This window comes from Phascolarctos cinereus, unplaced genomic scaffold (assembly GCF_003287225.1).
Source record: "Phascolarctos cinereus isolate Bilbo 61053 unplaced genomic scaffold, phaCin_HiC Scaffold_1;HRSCAF=81, whole genome shotgun sequence".
NCBI classification, from domain to species: Eukaryota; Metazoa; Chordata; class Mammalia; order Diprotodontia; family Phascolarctidae; genus Phascolarctos; species Phascolarctos cinereus.
In genome coordinates this window covers 258,169,948-258,178,598 of record NW_027555514.1, presented here as the reverse complement: position 1 = coordinate 258,178,598, position 8,651 = coordinate 258,169,948, and positions in this window count along the sequence as shown.

Genomic DNA, 8,651 nt, shown 5'->3' with positions numbered 1-8,651 from the left:
AAGCCTGGGGATCCACTCAGGTGTGGATACATGACCCATGCTGCAGTGTCTATTTCTTTCTTCTCCCTCCTCCCTTCCCTTCCTCTGCCTTCTTTCCTTCTCCATCTCTCCTCTCCCTCCCTCTTTTTCCCATCTCCTTCTAGGCAATAAGAAGCCACTAATGACCATTTCTATGTCCACCATTGACAAGCCACTGACTATTAAAAACTGCATATTCTATGAGCCTGTGGGGAACCGAATGGGTCACTGGGAGCTCATGCTAGTGAAGTCGTTTGCAATCAAGACTCTAAGTCTATGTGCAGTTGATTAGGGACCGCCTGAGTGAAACCAGTACGCACATCTCCACTGGAGTGTTTACAAGATAGACAGACAGAGAGCGAGGGAGAGACAGAGACAGAGACAGAGACAGAGAGAGACAGAGAGAGACAGAGACAGAAACAGAGACAGAGACAGACAGAGAGAGAGAGAGAGAGAGAGAGAGAGAGAGAGAGAGAGAGAGGGAGAGAGAGAGAGAGAGAGAGAGAGAGAGAGAGAGAGAGAGAGAGACAGAGACAGAGAGAGAGACAGAGGGAGAGAGAGAGAGAGAGAGAGGGAGAGAGAGAGAGAGACAGAGAGAGAGAGAGAGACAGACAGACAGACAGACAGAGACGAGAGAGAATAAATGTGTGTGTTTGTGTTGGCTGTGACCACAGAATTCATCAGTGTCCTGGGGGGAGGAAACAAGAAGCCCACCACAATGTAAATGATGCTAATCAAAACATGAGCAAAAACCTGCCCATCAAATTATTCTTCAGGACTTTTCAGGTCCTGAAGAGCAGCAGGTTAATCCATGGTGTAGTTGAAAGGAGCAAGAGACTGGAGACCTGGCGTCTGGTCTCAGCCCTGCCACCCACCTGCTGGAGCAGCTGTGGACAATCACTTACTCAGGCCTGGCCTTAGTTTACCCATCTGTCAGATGGGGACATTCCCATTTGCCACCCTTTCTTCTTCCTGGGGTCCATGGTGAGGAAAGTTACAGGATCATAGCTCTAGCTCTGAAGGGAGCTCAATGGCCACTTTTTACAAAGGAGAAAACTGAGGCCCACACAGTTAATTGACTGGCCTAGAGCCACAAACATAGTCTGTGCTGGAAGCAGGATTTGGCCCTAGATCACAGGAACGGGTCTCTTAGAAAAGGAAAAGACCCTGAGGCAGAAACCATTTATGCCAGTCCATTGGACAGATGAGGAATTGAGGGTCAAAGGCTAGCCCTGAACGCAGGTCCTCTGACTCCAAATGCAGGGCTCTTTCCTCCCGCCTCCCTGCTCTCCCAGCTGCCCTTGGAGTACTTTGTCAGAAGTTTATCAACTTCGGAAGCAGCCTAGGAACACTGAGATTTCAAGTGACTTACCCATTGTCACACAGCTGGTATGGGTCACAAGCAGGATTTGAACTCAGGTCTATCATGGCTCCAAAGCCCACTCTCAGAGGTATGCTGGTAAATGTTTAACAATCAGCTCTCTCTCTCTGAGGGAAAAACATACATAGGACACACTTTTAACTTTAATTGACATTATTAACATTTTCTCCATCACCTTCTCAAGTCTAGGCAATCAGTAAAACAAGAAATCAAGCCCTCATTTGTAGTGTTCGTCAAATTTTGAGGGGTAAATGCTCACATTGAAAATTTAACAATAGGCTCTCTCCAGCCAGCATAAGCTGGCTCCAGCACAGCCTTGCCTATTCACTACCCACTGTACCATTCAGTTTCCTCTTAAATGAGATACCTCACAGGGCTGTTGAGAGGATCAAAAGAGACAATATGTGAAAAAGTATTTTATGGACCTGGAATGTTATATAAAAGCGACAAGAGACTGTAGCTTCTACTCACAGAGGAGACGAGGGAGTCTGCTTCCTGGAGAGCTACGATGATGGAAGTGAATTACACAATATTAATTTTTAAACTTACTACTTATTTACTATGTATTTTATTTATTATTTAAAGTTTATTTAATTATAATTTTATTTAACATTATTTCAAAATATTACATAATATTAGGGCTTTAAGGTTAACAAATTGTTTTACACGCATTATTTAATTTGATCTTTTATTGATGATTATTAATGCCTGGGTGACTTCATCTCTGGGCCTCAGTTTCCTCATCTGCCAAATGAGGGAGGCTGAATTAGATAATCTCAAAGGTCCCTATCATCTCCAAATCTCTGATTGCATGACTTCCCTAGGGTTCCTCATCTAGCAAGGACTGGATTAAAATCCTCACCTCTGTGGCTTCAAGTCAATGATGTCAAGCCTCACAACCCACACCCTCTCCTCCCTGCCTCCCTGGGATGGTTATAAGGTGTAAATGAGACAGTAAGGAGAGAGTTTTGCAGACCTTCAAAGCACTCTTTAAACATTAGCCATTATCATTCAGCTATTATCTACCTTACAGGTTTGTTGTGATGAGAGTATTTTGTAAACTGTAAAATGGATATAAATATGCTCTCAACATATTGTCTAGGGAAATGCGGGGTCTTGCCAAATATTTTAAAGTGTCATCTTGAACATTACACAGAGCTCCCAGAATCTGAAGCCTATTATCGACCAGAAAAAGTCTCAACACTTTGAAAATGCCTGGAGAACACAAGGGAATCCTCAGGTCTTGGTAACATTTCATTCTTTGAGTGTCCAATTATGAAAAGAGATTTTTTTGTACTTATGTCTAGAAGCAGAGCCTTCATGACCATGGGAGAGTAGCTCTCAGGCAAGTTTTTGACTTTTGCTCAGAAACTCTTTAATGATCTATGAGAACAAGCATGTAAGGAAAGTTTCAGGGAGCAGAAATACAGAATGCTGAAAGCCCACGGATGCAGAAAGGGTCACTGACAGCTCTCGGCAAGTCCACCATGTTGGCTTTTTAGCATAGTTTCATCCTTAAGGACAGTTTGTAAGTTACATGAGGGACCTCATGTGGTTTAGTCAATCGCTCAATCAACAAGCATTTATTAAGGATCTAGCACATTCTAGGCACTAGGGATAACATGACAAGAAAATAAACAAGTAATTCCTACTCAGCGAGCTTACATTCTCCTGGGGAAGAAGACTGCATGTTCATATATACAAGTATACACAAAATAAATAGAAGGAAATGCCAGGTAGCTTGGGAGGGATGGCACTAGCATTTGGGGGCATCAGGAAAGGCATCATGAAGAAGGTGGCGCTCTAGCTGTGTCCTGAAGGAAGACAGGAGTTCTATTAGGCAGAGGTGAAGAGGAAGTGCATGCCAGCCTTAGGGGACAGTGTCCCCAGCAGACTTGGACACGGGACATGGAGAAGCCTGTTTGGCTAGACCGAGGTGTGAGAGGAGATGGGGAAATGGATAATGAGCCTAGAAATATTGATTGGGATCAAATGTGAAGGGCTTCAAAAGTCATTTTTCCTCTTTGGGAGTCAAATTCCTCATCTATAAAATGAATGGATGGATGAGATTAGGGTTTCCCATCCCTTTTTCATTCCCTACACCTCCTGACTTTCAATAAACCTTCTCATACCCCCTCGTCAATAGGAAAAGAAGTAAAATCTAGACTTTATCATGAATGTAAGCAAAAGAAATAAAATAAAAAGATTAATTCATCTTAATAGGATAACACTGTTATTTACCAAATATCTCCCACATCTCCCTTAAAAAAACTAGGAACAGGAATCACAAACATCTGGATTAGATGATCTCTTTGAGAAATGTCCAGGGTAAATGGCATTATGTATCAGAATGTGAACTCCTTGAAGGCAAGAAGTATGGTTTTGCCTTTCTTTCCATCCCTAGTTCTTATCACAGTGCCTGGCACATAGTAAGCCCTTAATTAGTTAAGCAGCTAGATGTCAAAGTAAATAGAGCACTGAATCTGGAGTCAGGAAGACCTGAGTTCAAATCCAGCCTCAGACACTTATTAGTTGTATGACTTTGGGCAAGTCACTTAACTTCTCTCTGACTCAGTTTCCCTTTCTGTAAAGTGAGGACAGGACTAACACTTACCTCCCAGGATGATTATGAGGATCAAATGAGAAAACGTATGTAAAGCACTTAGCAAACCTTAAGGCATTATACAAATGCTTGCTATTGTTGTTGTTATTAATTAATGGTTGTTGACTGATTGATCTTATGGTGATAACCTTATGCCAACTTCTTGCACATTTTTCATCACACTGGGATCTAGTTAGTGGTCACACCTTGAACTTTAAAGGTTTTCACTAGGGCTCTCTGGCCAATCTCACTGTCTTGGCCAACTATCTGTCTTTTATCTATCACCTTCTTCTGTCTTCTTCTATCACCTTCTGTTTGTCCTGTCCAAGTCCCACATCATCCATCCAAGTCTTCCCCAAAGCAGCGACTTGAACTCATCACTTCAGAATACAGTTCTCCGCCCTACTTCAACAAGCTCCTTCCCATCAAGCTCTCTCTCATCCACCATTCTGCACTTACACCAGGATCTGTAGTTGTGATTTTGCCACTGTGAATACTCTCTCCACCAATACTGATTGCAGCCCTTCTATGACTTAGGAAATGGTATTCCTGCATCCAGGGAGCTAAAAAATTCATCATCCTGCAGCATCCCTCATGAAATGCCTTTCTAAATTGACTCAGGCTGGACCTCAGATGACAGACACCCAATTCATGCACAGGCCTGTATACTTAAACATTTCTAGCTTGGTAACACATACCAGAGCATACAATCCATGGATCTATCCATTAAGAATCTGTGTGACAGTTTAAAAAAGGGGAGGGGGAGAAGGACGTATTGCACAAAAATATTTATAACAACTCTTGTGATGGCAAAGAATTGGAAATTGAGGGGATGCCCATTAATTGAGGAATGGATGAACAAACTGTGGCATATGATTGTGATGGAATGCTATCATGCTATAAGAAAGGACAAGCAGGATGGTTTCATAAAAACCTGGAAAGACTTACACAAACTGATGCAAAGTGAAGTGAGGAGAACCAGAACGTTATACAAGGCACCACTGTAGGATAACCAATTGGGAAGGATTTAGCTCTTCTCAGCAATACAAAGATCCAAGACAATTCTGAAGGACTTATGATGAAAAATCCTATCCACCTCCAGAGAAAGAACTGATGGGAGTCTGAACGTAGATCAAAGCATGCTTTTTTTTTTAAACTTTATTTTTCTTGGGGGTTTTTGTGTCTGTGTTTTCTTTCACAACGTGGCCAACATGGAAACATGTTTTGCATGACTGCACATGTATAATCTGTATCAAATTGCTTACCTTCTCAAAGCAGGAAGGAAGGGAAGGAGAGACAGAATTTGGAACTCAAAAATTTTTTAAATGAATGTTAAAAACTGTTTTTACATGTAATGTGAACATATACGTGTGTGTGTGTGTGTGTGTGTGTGTGTGTGTATATTTTCCCCCCAAATGGGGTTGCCTTCAAGCCATCATGACAAAACAACATGGTTAAGGGGAATTTTTTAAAAGCATGGTGGCTAACTAGCCTTTGGAAAATAAAACAGTGGTCACCACTTTTTTAGTTGATGGATATTAACAGTGGCACTCATGGAAAAGACTGGATGGACAAAGGATAGTAAGCCAGGTTCTTCTTGACAGTATGAGCTTCTTACGAGCACGGACTGTCTCTTGCCTTTCTTTGTATCCCCAGTGTTTAATCCAATGTCTGGCTCAGACGCATTCTAGCCATCTGACCCTGGGCAAGTCACTTCTCAGTGCCCCTTGGCGACCCACTAAGCCTAGAAGAATTGCTGTCCTGCACCAGGGATGGGAGGTTCATCACCAGAAGTTCCAATACCAATCCAGTTGTGGATCTGCATCATAAGACGTCAGTGTGAGAGATAGCCATGGGGTAGTGGATAGGGAAGTAGCCTTGGCATTAAGACCCAGGCTCCAGTCTTATCTCTGATATTGGCAGTGTGACCCTGGGCAAATTACTTAATCTCTCAACGACCTCAAGCACTGATGTAAGATCATGAATTGCCAAGCAGTCACTTGGGGGAGCTTCCGTTCCAGGGAGCTCACTCCTTACATTGATATAATTGTGGGTCCACAACTAAAATCGTTATCACTGCTTACAGTCTTCTGCTGACGCTTCCGCATGTGACAGTGGAAATGGAAATGGATGTGGAATCTGAGGGCCTGGGTTTGAATCCTGACTTGGGGGATTATTACCTGTGACCTTGGGTAAGTCACTGAAAGTCCCAAGCTGCCTTGCTAGAGGGACTTCTCTACAGCAATAAAATCAGAGGTCTCATCCTTATCATTATTATTATCATTAGGTTTAAAAATAGCATTTTAAACTTTATGAAGGACTCCGCTGTGGGAGAGGGGGCATGGTAAAGTGGAAAGAATACTGGATTTGGGGTCAGAGAACCTGGATTTGAATTCCATACTCTTTTCCTCACTGCATGTACAACAGGAGGTAAGTCATGAAACCTCTCTGTGCTTCAGTTTCATCCACTAAAAAAAAAAAAGAAATAGTTGAGATGGCATTTAAAGTCCTTTCTAGCTTTAAATCTATAATCCTATAATTGCTCTGTGCCTCAGTTTCCTTATCTGTAAAAGATGATTGAACAAGATGGCCTTTAAATTCCTTTCTAGCTTTAAATCTGTAATCCTATAATTGCTCTGTGCCTCAGTTTCCTTATCTGTAAAAGATGATTGAACAAGATGGCCTTTAAAGTCCTTTCCAGCTTTAAATCTATAATCCTATAATTGCTCTGTGCCTCAGTTTCCTTCTCTGTAAAATGAAGTGATCAGACCACATGGCCTGTAAGGTCCTTCCTGGCTCTAAATCTATGATCCTAGGATGTCATGGTCATGATCTGGAGGTGACCCCTGGGTTCCTGGGTGCTATGCCAGCAGGGCACAAACTCTAGCCAGCTCTCTGAAGCTAGAAAGGCTTCAAATATTTGAAGTGATGCTGTGTTTGTCTGCGCTTTAAGCACCACCCCAGCTAAGTTCAGAGAAGCTCACCATGGAAGTTGGCTGTAGGGGAGAGGACATTTTTTGGCCACAGTAACTCACAAAGAAGGTCTTTTAAAGTGCTGGGATCTTCATGGGAGGATGGAGCACCCACTCACAAAACCATGGATCCTTGATCTATCGAAGTGTTATTATTATTAACAGGGGAGGGAGAAAACTGGAGTTTAAATGACATTCCTAAAAAACCACAAGAGTAATGTCTTTAATTTAGCTTCTTCATTAGACTTTGAAGTTTTGCCATTTCACAGAACCCTAGAGATCAAAGAGTCTGATAGAATATGATCTCAGCCTATTTTAAAACTTCAATGATCGTGTGACCTCACCCATGTGTAGAGTACGTGTGTTTCTCTATGTAGGTTATGTGTATGGCCACACAAGTTTGTCTGAACGTAGCTCTCAGGAAGGCATGATTAGATCTCCCTGCAAGCTTAACCACATAAATATTATTAGTGTAGGAGAAATTATTTTAGGTACAAGCGGCTTTCCTAGACTATTCCTTTTTTTTTTTTCGGTGAGGCAATCAGGGTTAAGTGACTTGCCCAGGGTCACACAGTTAGTAAGTGTCAAATGTCTGAGGCTGCGTTCGAACTCAAGTCCTCCTGACTCTAAAACTGGAGCTCTATCCATTTAGCCACCTAGCTGCCCCTTCCTAGACTACTCCTTAACTGGGAAGGAGTGCCCCAAACTATATCCAGAGGCTTGACTTCCTTCCCACCAAATGCTAATTTTACACAAAGACCATCAAGAAGAGTGAATAATGGGGCAGCTAGCCGGTGCACTGGATACAGCTCTGGGCTTGGAGTCAGGGGGACCTGAGTTCAAATCTGGCCTCAGACACTTGATACTTTCTAGCTGTGTGACCCTGGGCAAGTCACTTAACCTCGATTGCCTCACCTAAAAAGAAGAAGAAGAAGAGTGAATAATGAAGAACAAATAATGTATTTATCTGAGCAAAGAGAGAATAGAAATCAGAGAAGCTACATAGAATACAACATTCCAGACAACATGGAGAATGAATGATTTCCCCCATTGGAAGTGAACTATCTCAGTTTACCTGACAGAGATAACTCCCAATCTAACCCAAGGGGAAACTCCTCAAAATGTAGCAATATGGACATGAAGAATACATGGCGGCCTCATCTCTTTTTTCTTAAAGACTTTCTCTCTCTTTAGGAGTCTCTCCCTGAAGAGACACTGGAATTGTGTGTTTCTTCTCTCAAAGTCAGAAACCAGAAACTCTTCTCCCAAGTTCTCCCCAAGTCTGCCCCTCACGCAGGCATGGAGAAATAACTGTTCTTTCCACCAATGAAGAGAGTTTTGTGCAAATGCACCGGCCTTGAACCTTGGGTTGCACAGGTGAGTACTTCCTCCACTGGTAGAGATCTCAATCCATCCAGGCCTCTTCTCATGGACTCATGGCCATGTACTCCCATAAATCACGTGTAAAAGGTCCTCCCAGCACAAGGGACTTTCCTTTAGATCTTTTTACACTGAGTGCAACAAGCATTTAGTATTCTACTGAATATCTTAATTGCATTCCATATCTCCTTCTCATACCTTAGTTTATGTTGTATTGATTTTGATCTTTGGTTTAATGAGTCACCAGTGCCACTCTAGACAGATGGCTGATTTGGAAGTGATTCTTGTATGAGGAATC